The sequence below is a fragment of the Leopardus geoffroyi genome, chromosome A3 (genome assembly GCF_018350155.1).
Source record: "Leopardus geoffroyi isolate Oge1 chromosome A3, O.geoffroyi_Oge1_pat1.0, whole genome shotgun sequence".
Lineage (NCBI taxonomy): Eukaryota > Metazoa > Chordata > Mammalia > Carnivora > Felidae > Leopardus > Leopardus geoffroyi.
Window position 1 is genome coordinate 23,000,459 of NC_059336.1, and position 17,793 is coordinate 23,018,251.

The 17,793-nt window shown below is 49.8% G+C and overlaps 1 protein-coding gene across 8 annotated transcripts in view; it reads right to left on the reverse strand.

Annotated features, from left to right (window-relative positions):
• Window positions 1-17,793, reverse strand: part of DLGAP4 (DLG associated protein 4) — a 199,590-nt gene that overhangs the window by 134,280 nt on the left and 47,517 nt on the right. For all 8 annotated transcript variants that reach the window (XM_045444702.1, XM_045444704.1, XM_045444700.1 and 5 more), the window contains exon 2: window positions 6,344-6,561. The gene's annotated coding sequence lies outside the window, so the exon portion shown is untranslated. The remainder of the gene's footprint in view (window positions 1-6,343; window positions 6,562-17,793) is intronic.

Here is a 17,793-nt window from a genome sequence, read left to right on the forward strand (position 1 = left end):
GACCCAAAGTGGCAAGGAATTTAGACCAGTAGATATCAACCTGACTCCTCCAAGGTTATGCTCTCAGTACCAGCCAGATTGAGCTTGCTGACACTTGCCCCCTCCCACAACACCTCACAAAGGCTCCCCGCTGCCTTCAGGGTCAAGTCCAAGCTCTTACCGTGGCATTCAAGGCCCCTGTGTTCCCTGCCTGTCACTGGTTGTTCCCTCACCACATGCCTAGGAGCCCCTGACACATTGTTTCTCCTGCCAACATTTTTCCTGTAGTCTTCTTGGCTACTCAGCTTAGTGTCTCCTCCTGCGGAAAGCCTTCCTTACTCTCAAGCCGGCTTTTGTGTTCCCTCAGCTCCAGCATGCACACCCACCTTCCAGATAAATCATCTGTTGGCTCGTCTCTCTCCCTCAAAGACTGCAAGACCCTCAATGGTCCAGAGCAGGCTTTCACCCAGAGGGCCAATGTCCCCTCAGCTGAACTGACACTTTATAGAGATTCCGATGTTCTGATTCTGAGAGAGTCTAGAGCTGCCCCAGTGAACTTCTGACTACAAGATTTGGGCTCAGGATTGTTCAATAATTATATTATTTCTTCTGATTATGAAAGTCATGCATCTTGGGAAATTCAGGTAAGGATAGGAGGGGGAATTTGCTGTGTTTGGCCACTGTTTGGCCTTCTTTAGGCCACAGCCTACTTTTTTGTTTGGGTTAGCTACCCTTATTCACCTTCCACTGGTAAAGTTCTGGTGGTACCGAGTCCCTTCCAGCTGGGGGTGGTGCTAGGCCTCAGCGGCCAATCAGAACAATTGATGGGGGTGGGCACATCAATTTGATTTATCAACTTATCAATTTGATAAATTTACCAATTTGATAAATTTGACTTATCAAGGCCAACACTCAGTCCTTGGGACTTGTGTTTGAGCTCTCTAGGAAGAAGTCTTGCATATTCCTCTGGACAGGCATCTTATCACCTGTATGAGAGAGCTCTATAAGAACACAGGAACAACCCAGAGGAAGCAGAGTGAAAAATGGCGAGAAAAATCGAGTCCTGGTGACAGTGTCTGAGCCCCTGCATGCTGCTGAGCCTGACTTAACTCTGGACTTTACAATCTCAAGCCAATAAATTCCACTTTTGTTTAAATCAGTTTGGGCTGGGTTTCCTGTCACTTGTACCTGAAAAGTACCTGAATGATGCAAGCAAAAATATTAATACACCTCTTTCATATCTCACCACCCAGAGGAAGCTGCTGTGAACAGTTTGATTGCTGTCGTTCGAATAGGGGTTTCTCTGGGCAGGAGTATGCATGTATTTCTATAAATTTTTTCTAACAAAAATGAGATCATACAATATACACCATTTTGTAACCTATTTTTCCCTCAACAATGCACCACGGACATGTTTCCATGTCAACAACTATAGATCTGCAGTACTGTCTCTACAGCCACTGAGAATGCCATTGTCTGGCTGGACTGTAATTTATTTAACCATATCTTGCTGATAGATAATTGGGTAGTTTCTAATTTATTACCATCATCAGGAGAGGTTCAGTATAGTTACTTGTAAAATGCTCATGTTTGCTCTTGCTGGATTATTTATGAGTAAGATTCTGTGATTCTAAGAGTTTGACTTCACAACTGGAAGTTTCTCTACCTGAGATTTAAGTTTCTCTGAGTATCTATAAAGGTAGTGACTATCTTTCTGGCAGGTTTAGTGGCTATCAAAAAAGCAAATCCAGGGCTAGGGTGCCCCATAACAGCGTCTCTAGGAAGAACACTCATTAACAGACATGCAAGTGAGTTGGTGGGAAGGTAGCCAGGGCTTGGGGATGGGGCGGGGGTACTGGCCTGAGGCCCAGCCAGCTGTGTGCACCCAGCTAAGCTCCCGACCTCCCTGTGCCTCATCTGCCAGCTTGGTCTGACTCTCAGTGACCATGGGAAGACACATGCCTAGGGGACGAGTCAACACTGAGAGTCCATGCAGGATGTAATGAGCACACAGTATATGTCACCTCTGGCAGTCACGGTGGGACGCCACCAGGTACGCAACCAGGGACGCAACAGCCACCAGGGACGCAACACTGGGATTGTTCTAGTCCTCTACATGTTTGGTTTAAAAAACATTTTTTTTAATGTTTTCTTATTTTTGAGAGAGAGAGGCAGAGACAGAGAGAAAGAGACACAGAATCCAAAGCAGGCTCCAGGCTCTGAGCTGTCAGCACAGAGCCCGAAGCAGGGCTCAAACCCACAAACTGTGAGATCATGACCTGAGCTCAAGTCATATGCTTAGCCAAATGAGCCACCCAGGTGCCCCATAGTCCTCTACATGTTTTAATTCACTAAAGCCCCAGAGCCACCCACTGATGCTATTCTTGTCTCTGTTTCACAGAAGGGAAAGCTTGGCCTCAGAGAGGGTGAGTGACTTGTCCAAGGTCATACAGCCAAGAAAGAGTAGAGCCAAGGTATGGCCCAGATCTGCTGATTCCCCAGCCCATGTCTTATCCCATTTTACTGCAATAGGTGGCAGGAGAGGAGAACTGCCTCAGGCAGGACAGTGGGGGCCCTAACCCCCTTGTTCCTCCCCACCAAGTCCTAACACTCAGGAAAGACTCCAAATCTAGAAAAGTATAAAGAAGACAGCAAAGATCTCCCATGTCCCCACTGTGAACAGTTTCAGAAACACATGTAGTTCTTACAAAAATGATATCATGCTGCCCATGCTGTTTTATAACCTCTTTTTTTTTTTTCTTCAACTCTACAACAACTATGAAGTTCTTCCTGCAGCCGGGAATCTAGGGCCACAGCCCCATTTCTAACAGCTGCAGTGGGCGCCACTGTATGACTTCAGTAAACGGATTTAACTCGTCTCCTGGTGATGGACAAATGGGTTATTGCCAACTGTCCTTCCACTGTCAACAATGTTACAGTGAACACTCTCCAGCATGTCTGGATCCCTGTTATACTTCAGATCCCAGCTGAGAGGCCACATCCCTAGAGAGGCTGTCTTAGACTATTCCATGTCATTCAGGCCCCCTCCTTTGTTAATATTTACAATGTCACCATGCTAATTTCCTTCCCTGCACTGATGGAGTCTCTTCTTGTTCACTTGTTTGGTGATTGTGTAATATCTGTCTCTCCCCAAGGCGGTGTGCTCTCTAAGGGCACAGATTAGCAGGGACTAGCACTCAATAAATGTCCTGGGAATGCAGGAATGCCTCTGGGGCTGGTGCCCTGTCTGCAGAGCAGCTACACCTGCTTCAGGGTTTGGAGACGCCTTCTGCCATGCCACCCTCCAGGCCACATCCCCAATACCAGTTCAGGGACCCACAGATCTGCCTCAGAACTTGATTCCAGTCATGGGCTGCTTGGAGCTTCCATGCCAGGTGCCTGACGTGCCAGGACCCTAGCAGGGTTGTTCTGAAGATTAGGAAAGATAATGGATGTGCTTAGCACATAGTCGGTCTTCAGGAAATGGCAGTTTGGCCCCACAAGCAGTTAGTTCAGAGGCTGGGTCTGACCCTGTTTCACTCAGATGACCCCTTTTTACCTTGAATGATTCCTGGGTATGCCCTGGCCTATCCCTAGGGATGTCCCATTCCTGTCCCTCAACACTTGTTAAATGGCTAAATGCTCTGCTCTGACCCCACGTCAGTCTCCCAGACATACCTGTTGCCTACGGCCATGGACACCTGCCTGCCCTCCAAGCCTTAAAAATGCAAGAGGCACTGACACATGTCTGAGGAAAGGTGGAGGAAGCCCCTGCCCTTTTGGGAGAACTTGGGGTAGTGATGCCCGAATCAGCCTGTCAGATTTCTCATCCCATCTCCCCCACCCAAGTGTTCTTTGACCCCATAGCAAGTAACTTTACCTCTCTAAGCCTCGATTTCCTTGTCTGTAAAATGGCCACAATAACAAAATCTGTGAGGATTCAAGGAGATGAGGTAAAATGGTTATTAGCAAAGAGCCTGGCCTTTAGTAAGTGCTCAATGAATATTAGCAATTATTGTTATAATTGCTTTTTGACCTTTTGACAATGAAACATAATACATAGGGAAAGTGCACAAAACAAAAATGTTGACTGCAATAAATTGTCACAAAATAAAGAGTTGTGTAACCACCGCCTGGGTCAATGAATAGAATACTGCCTGCTCCTCAGAAACTCCTCCTGCCCCACTCCCAATCCTTAACCCCCAGTCCCTCCTGCCCCCATCCTGCCCCACTCCCAATCCCATTTCTCCATAAAGCTGCTCCTTTTCCAGACTCTTATGGTGCTGTCGCTATTATCGATAATAATAAGCACATAAAAAAATGTGTGGCTACCTGCCCCGACCCAACCGGGCTCCCAGACCCCTGGCCGCCTCTGCCCTAGGCGTGGAGACTCCCCATCCAATTTCCTGACTGTGGCTCCAGCTCTTCTTTAAATAACCAGCTTGTTAGCAAAACAGCAGCAAGTAACACCTCCCTCGCTGCCACCCGAGCCTTCATCTTTCCTACAATGCTGACTGCTGCTCTCCCAACTCGTGCCAAGGAATCCCGTTCTCCGTCACTGGGCCACACACACCAGGGGCTGCCGGCTACGTTCTTTTCTCAGTGGCCACAGTCCTGCCCCCCTGGCCACGCCTGGCCTGGGCACTGAATGGCAATAATTTTCAGGAAGGACTAGAATGTTGACAGATGGGCCCTCTGCCCCAGGTCCATGCCTCAGTCTCCCCAGGCCTCAGCCTCCCACAGGGTCATTGGTAGTTTAGCCGAGATCAGAAGAAAACAAAGCACTTAGTGCTAGGCCAGGCGCATAGTAATTGCTCAAGGAAATTCTTGCTGTGGTTCCAGTTGCTTCTGTTACATATTTAGTCGCTGGGGAGGACATGCAGGGCTTAGGGCATGACCAGGAGTGTTTGCAAATGATTAAATCCCACAGATACGCAGAACTCTCAGATCGAGACATCCTTATCGTTTCTTTTTCTGCAACAGCTTCTCAGCCAAAAGCAATAGCTAGCTGTCTGTGGTCACTACAACAGGTGGAGGCCAGGCTAGGGGAGTTGGGGAGCAGCTACTTAATAGGGGCATTGCACAGTTATTAATAATGAGGCTGGCACCGCACGAGTGTGCGGTTCCTTGTTCTCGAAGAAGAAGCAATTCTACATACATTATATACAGCAAACTTCATGGGTTTTTTATTATCCTATGACATTTGCATATTATACATATTTACGAGTCTTTTTCCTTCTCACAACCATCCCATCAGGGAGGCTGGGCAGCTATTGGCAGATAAAGAGAATTGAGACCAGAGGGGTCGGCTGTCCCGCTGACCCCAGTGGACTGCAAGCTCTCTGGGATCGGCAGGGACCAGCAGCTGGCCAAAAGGCCAGTGGGCTCCTGGGTGGAGGGAGGGGAGAGTACCTTCCCTCCTCTCCCTCTTTCTTCTTTCCACAACTGCTCACTCTGTAACCATTATGTGCCAGGCATTGTGCCAGCTGCTGGCTGTCCACTGGGGACTGAAGCAGTTCTATCTCAAGTTGGAGGAGCTTAGGCCAGACAAGGAGGCAGATCATAAACCAACGGGCCCATGCTGAGTGGTGGTGGGCAACCCCCTTGAGCGCCTATAAGCCTCAGTTTCCTCTTATGTGAACAGCCTTGGGAGGTGGAGGGAGGATGAGATGGGAGAACGCGGCGAGTGTCAGGCGCTGTGGCCGGCACTGAGTGGGGGCATGCTGTTGGGATCACCTTTGTGTGAAGGACGATGGGACCAGGTGTGGACAGGCTGTGGCGTCCTCGGATGGATGGTCAGAGATGATGCAGGGTGCTGCACCTCATCCCATTTTGGGGTCAGGCAAAGTGGGGACTGGAGGGGTATGGGTGGAACAGGTTAGAGGGGCGAGAACAATGGGGCTCCCCAAGACTCAGGAACTCTGATGGCCTCACCTCAGCCCCTCTGCAAGCCCTAGAACTTCCGTGGCTTCCAGAATGGCTCACTGCTCCCTTTCCCTTCCTGAGCCCATGTCACCAACTGCCCTAGCCTCTTAGGTGTGGTAAGCGCTGGCCTTTGATGTGGACAGAGCTGGGCTTGCTGTGCATCCTCAGGCAAAAGGCTTCCCTTCTCCGAGGCTGTTTCCTCTGTAAAACAGGCACAATCACTGTGCCCACCTGCTGGGGTGTTGGGAGGACTGAATAAGACAAGCAGTTAAACTATAAATTGAGCCCAGACATATAAAAGCTCTCACTGAGAGGTCCCTTCGCCAGCATGTGGGCGCCACTGGGTAGAAGGCTGGGCATCTCCCAACTGTGCAGAGCGTGGGTGGGCGGGTGAGCAGCCCTGATTCTGTGTGCCCAGCCTGCGGACGCGGTTACTTACCAACCAGGGAGCTACGTGCAGAGGGAAAATGGGAACCAGTCGGGAACCAGCAGGCGTCACCTCGGGAGCAGGCACTGGACCAATGGCTGGCACACACATCCCTCTGGGCACTCAATCAGAGGTGTTGGCGGGAAGCAGCGTGGGACAGGGGCTCCCTGGCACCCAGAGAGACCAGGTTCTGGCCACTCAGCACCTGGCAGAGGGAGAGGCACCAGCGTCTGTAGGAATGGGGGAGAATGTCAATGAGGAGGCGCCCAGGATAATCCCTCCACCCTGAAACCCCTGGACTGGCCTTGGGATCTCTGGAGAGGGAGACACCATGGAACAATCATCACAGAAACCCAAGTGTTTGCACAACACTACATTTTCCAAAGCACTCTGGCATCCCAGCTCATGCGGGCCCCCACATTGTTTTTCAGAGGCATATTTACATGTCATGCATATTTACGATGCCTTTCCCACCACCCACAGAATCCCCACAGCAGCCAGGAAGCCAGGGTTCCAAAGGCTCCAATCTTCCCCACCACTGTCTTGCTTCTCCCTCCTTTTCCCTGGGTGGGGGTAGAGGGGAAAGGGGCTGGAGTCACGCAGTCCTGAGTTTGAATCCCAGCTCAGCCCCTCACTCACTGGGCAACACTGGGCAGGCAGGTGCCCCTTTCTGAGCCTCAGTTTCCCCACTTGTCAAGTGGGAATAAGAGTGCCTCCTCTGAAGGCTGCTATGCGGATTAGGAAGGTAACTGCAGAGAGAACACCTGGCCTGGCATATGTGCCTGATGGAGATTTCATAGAGGCTTTGTCCCTGTCCCCTGCACTCAGAGCAGGAGGCCCTTCATGACATCACTGCCCACCACCTCCCACATAACACGTCTTATGCAAGAGGCAAAGGGAAGCCAGGTGTCCCTCTCCACCCACCTCTCCCGAACAGGTGCTACTGCTCCTGCTTGGAACTTTAAATCAGCAGGAACCAAGCCCTCTTGGGAGAAGGAGGAGGCACCTCCATCCCCACCCACCCCCACCCCCCGCCCCCAGAACCTCTTGGCTACCTTGGAGGCCTCCGTGAAAGCTTTTGCCCTCAGCCCTCTCTTTCTACAGGTGGAGAAACTGAGACAGAGGAAATTGAGCTGATGTGGGGGCACAGAATCCAAGTGGAGCTGGGATCTGAACCCAAGCTTTCCACCTCAGCCCTGAGAGGGGAGATGCACAGGTCAATTCACAGTAGGAATACAGAGTAGGAATACAGAGATAGAACCAGCTGATGGTGGCGAAGGGTCACCTTTCTCTCCTGGTGACCCTAAGGACCTGGAAAGTCCTCATAACCTCCCTGTATCTGCATCTACTCTGTGCCAAACCCATAACATGCTTGACCTCCTTTGTTCCTCACTACAGCCCTATGGTGTTATCCCTGGTTTTCAAAGGGAGAAACTGAGGCTCAGAGAGCCTCAGGAATTACCCATGGGCACACACTGAGGAAGAGGCAGGGCATCCAATTCTAAGACCCAGCACTCAACCCCAGTGCTGCCCTGCCTCCCCCAGTGGAAAAATCACCAATCAAGAAAAACAGGCATAACTGGATGAAAAATGTTTAAGTAGTAGAAAAAGAAAATACCAAACTCCAAAAAAATTCTGAATTAGTGGATACAAATTCTTAAAGATGCATAAAAGATTTCAAGACATGCCATGGGGCGTGAAAATTGCCAGTGCATGGAAATACAGTGTTTGGGAGGATGCCTTACGGACCACGTTGTCACTTTTAGCCAAAATCAGCCAGAGCCAAAGCAGAAGGAAAAGAGGTGATAGCAGAGGAAGGTGTCCTGTGGAGGGCAGCGGGGCAGGGACCCCAATCTGGGGGTTCCCCCCACTTCTTTGCTGCAGGACCAGAGCAAGTCTCCTCACAGATTCTCCATTCAGGTCCCTGCCAGCTCTGATGGTATTCAAGATTGGGACTTCCAACGGGGCTGAACTTCGAGAACATCATGTTAAGTGAAAGAAGGCAGTCACAAAAGACCACATAGCATATGACTTCACTTATACGAAATGTCCAGAACAGGCAATTCTGTAGGCACAGAAAGTAGACTAGTGGTTGCCAGTGTGGGGCTTGGGAGGGGGTGAGGGCTAAGTGGTTCATGGTTTCTTTTTTGGAATGATGAAAATGTTCTAAAATGGATTGTGGTGATGGCTGCATAGCTCTATGAATATACTGAAAACCATCGACTTGTTCACTCTAATTGGGTAGATTGTATGGTATGTAAAGTCCATCTCAATAAAGCTGTTACAACAATCCCACACTAACAGATTCAGCAACTTCCAAATGGGCAGCTGTCCTCTGGGAACCTGCAGGCCCCTCAGGGTTCTTCCACTATGGCCTGGGAAACCAGGGAGTATTTTCCCAAGAAGCCCCCCAGAACCCTCCAGACCCTCTATCCCAGAGGCCTTTGCACTTCACATCCACTTTCTCCAGGAAGCCCTCCCTGACCTCCCAGCTATGTCAGGTCCCTGGTTACTGGCTCCTAGGGTTCCCTGGGTTTCTCCTTCTCACCACTTAGGCTGATATGAGAAAAACACTTCCACGATTGCTGGCTAACACTGCCTCCTCCATCAGACTGGGAGCTCCATGAGGGCAGGGCCATCATCATTGGTCATCACTATCAAGAGGGCAATGCCTGGCATACAGTGGGTGCTTCAGAAATGTTTGCTGATTGAGTGACTCAACATTCCAGATCCTATGAAGCAACGCCCGGCTTCCAGTCCTGGGACCACCACATTCTGGCTGAACGATCTTGGGCAAGTCATGTAACTTCCGAGAGTCTCAATGCCTCTTTCAGAGAGAGTGCGTGATGGCATAAAGGGATAATGGACATGGAAAGTACTTTATGAAGTGGCTCCTCCCACAGCTACCCCTATTTCAGTTGAAGGAACCCACTCAGGCCCGAGCCTCTCTGAACACCTCTCCTTCCCTTACCCCCTGCATCCAAGCCATCAGCAACTCCTACTGGATCTCCCTGCACCATATATCAGGAAGCTGACGCACCAGTTGCTCTGCTCCCACCACTGTGGACAGAGCCATCATCATCTCTTGACTGGATTATTCATGCCCTCTCTTGTCTCTTGTTTCTGCCCTTGCTCCTGACACAGAAGCCAGAGGAACCCAGTTAAAACACAAGTCAGACCCTGCCCCTCCTCTGCTCTAAGCCCTCCATGGCCTTACTTTACCTCAAGTAAAAGATGACGGCCACAGATGCCACAGATGACCCCTCCACCACCTCCAATTCTCCCCTTTCCTCCCTGCCCACTCCCCTTGCCCCAGCTACGCTGGCCACTAGGCTGTTCCCCAGATATATCAGACATATTCCTGCCTCAGGGCCTTTGTACCTGTTCTTTCTCTGCCTGGAATGTTGGTTGCCCAGATGTCTGCGAGTTTTACCCCCTCACTTCCTTCAGGTCTTTACTGAGACCTGACCTTGTCAATGAGATGCAGTTCAGCAGAGTGGGTAAGACTTTTAACTGAAGAGCATGGGCTTGAGGTAAAAATCCAGGCTCTGCCAGGTGCACCATTGAGAGACCTTGGGCAAGTTTCTTAGCTTCTCTGAGACTCAGTTGCTCATTTCCAAAATGGGGGTAATTACACCTTCCTCATAAGGCTGCTGTGAGGCTTCCGTGAATTCAGTGAGCACAGACTGCTTGTGTGCTATCATCACCCCCATCTGCTCCACCTAACATGCCCAGTGCCTGGCCTGCCTGCTCTGTTGTTCTCCTTGCATGTGTCACTATACATAACGGGGGATGTGAACAAGTAATCTACCCTGATTACTGCCTGCCCCTGACACTAAGATGCTGGCCCCCACGGGGCAGAGAGTTTTGCAGATTCGGTTTATTGCCAGGTCCCCAGTGCCTAGCCCAGCACCTTGTGTGGGGTTGCTCATTGAAGACTTCACTCAACAAATATTTTCAAGGCTGAATAAATATGTATTGACCAAGTGTCGCAAGCTCTGGGTTTCCCTGTCACAGACATTTCTGTCTCCAACGCAGCCTGTCCGTCAGAGCTCCAGGTCGACACAGGCAAATTCCTACCAGCAGCTCAGCCTGCTGCTGCCTGGTGTGGACCTCAGTGTACGGGTCCATGGCCCTGTTTGTGACCTTCCCTGGGAACCTTGCTCTCTTCCAGCATTATCTAACTTGGTACCTGGAACCAGCTAACCCTCTTCCCACACCTCTTCCTCCTTCTCTCTCACCTCCTTGTATGTAAAACACTAGACCATGTCCTATTTGTTTTGGAAACCTCCTAAACATCTCTCAAATCCCCTTCCCTTTATCCCGAGTCACTGCCTGTCCTGGCCACCATGATCTCTGGTTCAGCCCGCTGCACCTCAATTCATCTTCTGTGCTGCAGCCACGAGGATCTTTTCAAACCACACGTGGAAACAAATGAAAGCCTGCTCTGCAAGCGTGAGAAGCCAAAATCCTCATTGACTCAAAAAACAAACCCACCGGGACTTTTCAAAAGAATTCACCTCAGGGTTCCTCAAATAATGAAAGGCCTCCCTCAACCTTGCCACCCCAGGCCCAGGTAAAATGGCATTTGTTGTACAAAAATTTAATTTACCAAATGGATTTGCAAGGAACCTTTTAGCTCAATACATATTTGTAGAGTTGAATTGAAATAAAAAAAAAAAAAGTTAAAAAAAAGCATTTATAAAGTCCCACATGCACTGGGGGCTTTCCACACTCCCATGTCTTATTTTCTGCTCTCAGCAAACCAGGCAGGTCTTACTGATTCCAGTTTCCAGATGAGGCAACGGAGGTCCAAGAATGGAGGTTACCTGCCCAAAGTAACACAGTTCCCAGGTTCCAACTCCCCCCCCCCCCCCCCCCTGCCGCAAAGTCCTCCCAGGCTCCAGCTGGGTCAGCTGGGTCCAGAGAAGGGAGGTTACTTGTTCAAAGTAACACAGTTCCAGATTCCCCCAAGTCCTCCCAGGCCTCAGCTGGGCCAACTGGGCCAGAGAGGCAGGCATGTTGGCCAGGCTAGAGAAAAGGTGCTGACCCCCCTCTTCTCTAGCTGACTGCCACAGGCTCTGAGGCCCTCAGAGCACATGGTCATTACTTGTTCATTTCCTGCTCCCTGCCTTTGCCTGAGTGGTTTCCCTGCTCAGGGTAACCACTCCCCCAGCCAGTCAAAACCAGCTTGCCACCCTTCACAGTCCACTTCCAGCACTGAATCTCCTGCTTGCACTCCCTCCTCATCGGCTGCCCTGAACACATCACCTGCAATGATTTGTGGACGTTTCCAACATGGCAGCACATGTGTCCCTCCTGGCTCTTCCACCGCCAGGGACCATGGTTCCTCTGCTTCCTCAGACAGCTTGACCTCCAACCCTCAGTCCTGAGTCCACACTGACTTCCCCAGTCTTTCTGTGCAGCCTGACTTTGCCCCTGAACCTGACCAGGGCTCATCTCCCCAGCTGTTTCCAGAACCTTCTCTCCATAGACTCCTCATGCCCTCATGTCCAAAATGGACCTCATCACCTTTTCTTCTAAACCATTCCTCCCTGATAATGGCAGGATCTTTCCAAGCCCCCAAGCTAGAAACTTGGACATCACTCTGGACCCTTCCCTGCCCCTCAGCTCTCCCAAGCCTTGTTGATTCTGCCTCAAAATGTCTGTTAAACCACTGCTTCTCTCCATGCCCACTGCTCTGTACTATATTCAAGCCCCATCCCCCATCAGGGCGTCTGAGTACAAGCCACTCATCCACCCACACACCCATTCATGCCACCCACTTTCCCAACCATTCATCTATCTACCTGCCCCTGACTCACCATCCATCCATTCTAGCCATCCCTCCATCTACTCATTCACCCACCCACCCATCCACCATCCATAATGTACTGAACCCTCCAGTGCTTCAAGCCACAAGCTTGAAGGTGGGTGGGCACTGCAACCCAAGGATGACTTAGACTCAGTCCTTGGCCTCCGGATGCTCACACCAGAATGGGGTCTTGAAGGGGGAACATGACTCTGTAGAGGGTAGAGGGAAGGTGGAGAGGGCATCTAGGTCGAGGGATAAACAAAGGCATAGACAGAGGAAGGAGACAGCTAGGGTGTCTGAGAAACTTGACCAGACAGGTGGGGAGCAACAGAGGGGGAGGCAGAAGGGCCAACTGAGGCTGGCTCTGCAAGGGCCTTCCAGACCAGGTAAGGAGTCTGTACTTTATCCAAAGCACAGACTTGAGATACACAGCCTGGTCAGACCTTAGCCAGCTCTATCACGCAGGAGTAGCTGTGAACTTGAACAAATAACCTCAGTGTTCCTCATCTGTAATATGGGAATAATGATATACCTATTACAAAGGACTCAATGAGGAGTAAATGAGTTAATGCATACACATGTCTCTTAGCATAGTGCCTGATATATAGAAAAGGCTTAGCAAATATCATTTCTATTATTGCTCATATTATTACTAATTAATATCCTCCAGCCAGCTGGTGGACAAAGGAGTGTTCTACAGAGAGAAAGTACATGCTAATGTAGACTGCAAAGCCTCCTCCTCCAGCAGCTGGAGGTTCTGGAATGAATTGCCCCTGCCCAGGGTTTCCCAAGTTCCCGCCAGCCACAGCGTCACCAGCTCTCACCTTGCCTTCCTCTTTGGACCACCTCCAGTCAACCATGCCTGTCATTGCCCCAGACCGGCTCCCCGTGCCCTGATGAACCTCAACATGCCTTGCTCCTCGCTTTGAGGAGCATGGGCGGTTGAACTCTAATCTCTAAGGGCCTGGGGGGCTTCCCTGCTGAGAGCTTTCTGACACGTGCAGCCTGTCCGCTCTCTCTGACAGCTCTAGGGGACCGCTCCTTGCCTTTGCTTCAGTCTGCACAAGTAAATGGCTGAGCAGGGATCCAAACTCTGGTTTGCCAGTTTCCAGAGCCCCAGCTCTCTCCCTAAAATCTTGGAAGCCCCCGCCCTCCCAAATCATCAAGGCCCAAGATAATGCATGGACATGAACTTTTAAGGTACCAAGGAGTGTGTCCAGTAGAACTGTGTAACAATAGAGATGTTCTCATGTGCACTGGCCAACAGTAGCCCCAAACTACATGTGGCTACTGAGCACCTCAAATGTGACTAGCACAGCTAAAGAACTGAATTTTTAATTTAATTTTAATAGCTACATGTCCCTTGTGGCTGCCCTATTGGCTAGCACAAGACAGCTATTAGCATCCTTGCCCTGAGACTACATTTCCAGATGCACACACTTCTTGAGCCAGAGCTCACAAACCATTTTGTCATTTCGTTAGAAAGATTTCTACCGTGTACCACATAGTCCCTGCTTTTACAAACTGAGGCTATCCAGCATCCACAAATTAATTGCTTCTTTACAGTTCAAGGTCAATCAAGAACTAGTTGCCAAACTCCTACTCTGGGCCAGGCACCAAGCCAGATGTGGAAGACTGACACATTTGTCTTTCTCCCCAAGGAGTTCAGTCTAGTTGGGGGACCTGTCCTACATTAGGGTCTGTGACAGAGCGGATAGATGCAAGGACAAGGTTTACACATAATCTGGAGACACATGAGGACAGAGCTACTGACTTAGTGGAGGAGTCTGGGAAGGAGTCCCTGGGAGGAGGGGACATTGACCTGGTGTCCTGACACTTTACAGTTGTAAGGTACATTCACATCCATGGTCTCATTTGTGCCTCACTAGAGCCCCAAGAGGGAATTGGGCCTGGCCTGGATTCTGCTTTTCTGTGCACTTGATTCACATCCGCACACACTTCTGGGATGGGCACTGAGTGTGGGCTACAGCCCTAAGCCCTGAGAGGTGGAAACCAAGACCCCCACAATGAGTGACAGCAGAGCTGATTCAGACTCCCAGGCCACTGTGCCCCTGATTCTTCCACCGTTGCTTCTCCAGAGGGTCCACCCACGACCCAGCCAGCTGGCTCTGCAGGGGCTTCCAGACCAGGTAAGGTTGGACTCAGTCAAGGAATTGAAATCAGATATTCCCCAAATCCTCTGAAAGTCCAGTTTCGTGAACCCCCAAACTTTTTAGCAGCTCTGATGGGACCCAGAAGCCCCCTCGCTGGCCATCTGGCCTCTCCTTGGCCCTCGAACTTCTGGAGGCCATAAAGATCTTCATTTTAATGACATTTCCCTGTAATCCCTTCCTTTCTATTTAGCACCCTCAGGGCCCATGTGCACCTGCCCTACTTTTCCTTTCTCTGATTCCTTCTCCAATCTCAGGGTTGGTTCATTTTGTGCTTCTTAGGAGGAGTTTCTCTGCACTCCCTGCAGACACTCCTGCCTATGGGGGCCCAGGCAGTTCCAGCCCTGCCATCTCCCCTTGTTAACACTGAGCCCAGATGGTCCCTCGTGCAAAGCCTCAACTGGCATGGAGCCCCTTGGATTCCTCACAGCACCTTTGAAGCAGAAGGCAGGGGACACTGTGCCCCACAAACACTTCTTGAGCCCCTAGTTTGTGTGTGGCCCCAAGCTGAGCCAAGCTGAGAGTAAGGAGGTGAATGAGTCAGTGGAAGCTACAAATATGTAAACAGCACAGCAGTCCAATATGACAGGATCGGCCCTGGAAGGAGGCCCAGGGGCCCCTAGGGGCCTTCACCAGCCTGACTAGAAAAATATCAAAACGGAGGTGAGACTCAGGTGGGGCCTTGGAGGATGCACAGGCGTCTACTAGGCGGACAAAGTGGGGAAGGGCACTGGTGGCAAGAGGAAGAGGGACAGAGCATATGGTTTCAGGGGGACTATGAGGAACTCTGTACAGGTGGTGGGCTGGTCCATGTGCTCTGGGGAAGAACAGGAGGAGGGAAGGGGAGCCAGGGCTGGAAACGCAGGTTGGGGCCCGATCACGAGGGTCCTGCAATGCCAGTCTGTGGAGTGTGGCCTTTATCCTGGGAGCAGTGGGGCACCCCAGGGCTTGGCAAGTTTGAGTGGGAGAAAGATCACCCAGAAGCTATGTGGGGCGGCCTAGAGGTGGCTGATGTGGTCCAGGTGATTGCTGATAGTGGTCTACCTAGGGCAGGGGCACTGGGGCTGGGGGCCAGCAGACAGAGCCAGGAGATATTTAGATTATAAAACCTACCAGATTTGAGGCACCTGGCTGGCTCAGTTAGAAGAGCATATGACTCTTGATCGTGGAGTTGTGAGTTCAAGCCCCATGTGGGGTGTAGAGATTACTTAAATAAATAAAACTTAAAAAAAAATCATTCAGACTTGGGGCTGACTAGATGTGGAAAATGAGATAGAGAGAGGAGTCAGGGATGACTTCTAGGTTTCTGTCCTGAGTGACTGTGGGGATATATTGAATATTAAGCTTCTGGCTGCAACATTGTAAATATTTTGGGCTTATGGGCCATTTGGTGCACCAAAGCTGTCAAAGACAAATGGGCATCTCTGTGTTACAACAACAATTTTTTTTTTTTTTACAAGAATAGGTTGGCCATGGCCAGAGTTTGCCAACCTCTGAACTACAAACAACAACAACAACAACAACAACAACAACAACAACAACAACAAAAGCCACCTTAAGCTGGTTTTAACAATAAAATGGATTAACCCATAGAATTGAAAAAGTCTAGAATTTTGGTGGACTTCAGGCACAGTTCAGTCAGGGATCCAGCTCTGTTTCATTGGTATTTTCTCAATCCAGTCCTTTGCCATGTGTCAGCTCCATCTTAAGGCTGGCTTCCCCCATGCACACAAATGGCTACAGTTGTTCCAGACAAATCACACCACCAGGAGTATGAGGAAGGACTGCTCTTCCAACCCAAGTCCTAAGAGTCCTCTGATTGTACTGTCTTACTTAGGTCACATGCCCATGCAGGAACCAATCACTGTGTCTGAGATATGGAACACACTGATTGGCTTAGCCTGGGTCACATGCTCTATTCCCAAGGGGGGAGATAGAATCAGTTTCCCTTACACTACATAGCTCCTCAGTGAAAACTGGGGTCTTATGGGATGGTGGAATAAAGGAATGCAAGAAAAACGTAAGCCTATGTCCCCTGTGAAAATTCATAAAGGGAAAGAAACCTGACTAAGGTGGAGTTGGGAGGTGAGAAGGAGGATCTATATCACTCCATTTGAATTTAAGGGAAAATGGTCAATTATAGACCCCAACAGAAGAATCATCAACAGGAAAGAATGTTCAATGACATTTTCCTAACAGGAAAAGATGTACATAGAATCTCCTACAAGAAATTCACCGCCCCTGCAAGTCAGCCCATGAGAAACCATCATCACCCTGAACTCCTGCTTTTCTCCAATGGGTTTTCACTCAGAACAACCCCTCCAAACTTCCTCCTCCTTCTCCATAAAATAATGTTCCTGTCCTTTGTTGGACTTGCCTATGGTTTTGCCATAGCTTGCATATCTGAATTGCAATCCTCTTCTCTTCCTGAATAAACCCATTTTTGCTGGTAAATGACTTTTATTTTTAAGGTTAACACTCTACATAAAGACTTATAGGCAAATGCTCATAACAGCATCATTCCTAATAGCCAAAATTTCAAGTGCCCATTAACCACTGAATTATATATAGATATTATGTTATATACGTATTATGTGTGTGTGTGTGTATATATCTTCATAAACATGGACTATTACTCAGCATTAAGAAGGAATGAAACACTGATATGTGTAATGACAGAGATAGACATAAAAACTAATATGCTGAGTGGAAGAAGCTAGACAAAAAGACTACACATATGTTTCCATTTAAATAAACTTTCTGGAAAAGGCAGAGTCAAAGAGACAGAAAGCAGATCAGTGGTTGCCTAGGGCCTGGAATGGGAGTGGGGATTGACTGACTGCAAATGCGCACAAGGAAACTTTGGATTGTGGTAATGGCTGCATACTGTATAAAGTTATTAAAACTCAAAAAGAATATACTTAAGCAAGCTTTATGGTATATAAACTATACCTCAGTAAAGTTTTTTTAAAAGGCTGATGGGGACAAAGAGCAGGCTGCGGCATAGCTACCAGGATCCCCCAGAGGACAATGGTGCCACTCACTTGTCAGGGGACAGAGTGGCACAGGCAGGCCTGAGGGCAAGCGCTAAGGTCACTCTGGACAAGTTGAGCAGAAGGTGATTCTGGGGCATTGCAGAGATGTCCAGGGAGAGCTCTGGGGAAAGGCCAGGAACAGAGCTGTGGGTGTTCAGAGGGACACTGAAGCAGCAGCAGTTGAGTCTCTTGGAGAGGGTGTGGCCTGAGAAGAGAAGGCCCTGGGACAGAGCCCCAAGAAAGAGACATTTTGGGGAGCAGTGGAGGAAGAGAGGTGGCAAAGGCTCTCGATGCAGCAGCCAAGGAGGCAGGTCTGTGACAGGTCCAGTGTGCCACGGAGAGTGCTGCTGCCCAGAGCCTGGGGCGGGGGAGGGGTGGCGCAATGCGCATGAGCAGTGACCACCAGGTCAACCACAGGAGGTCCCAGTGGCTTTGGTGAGA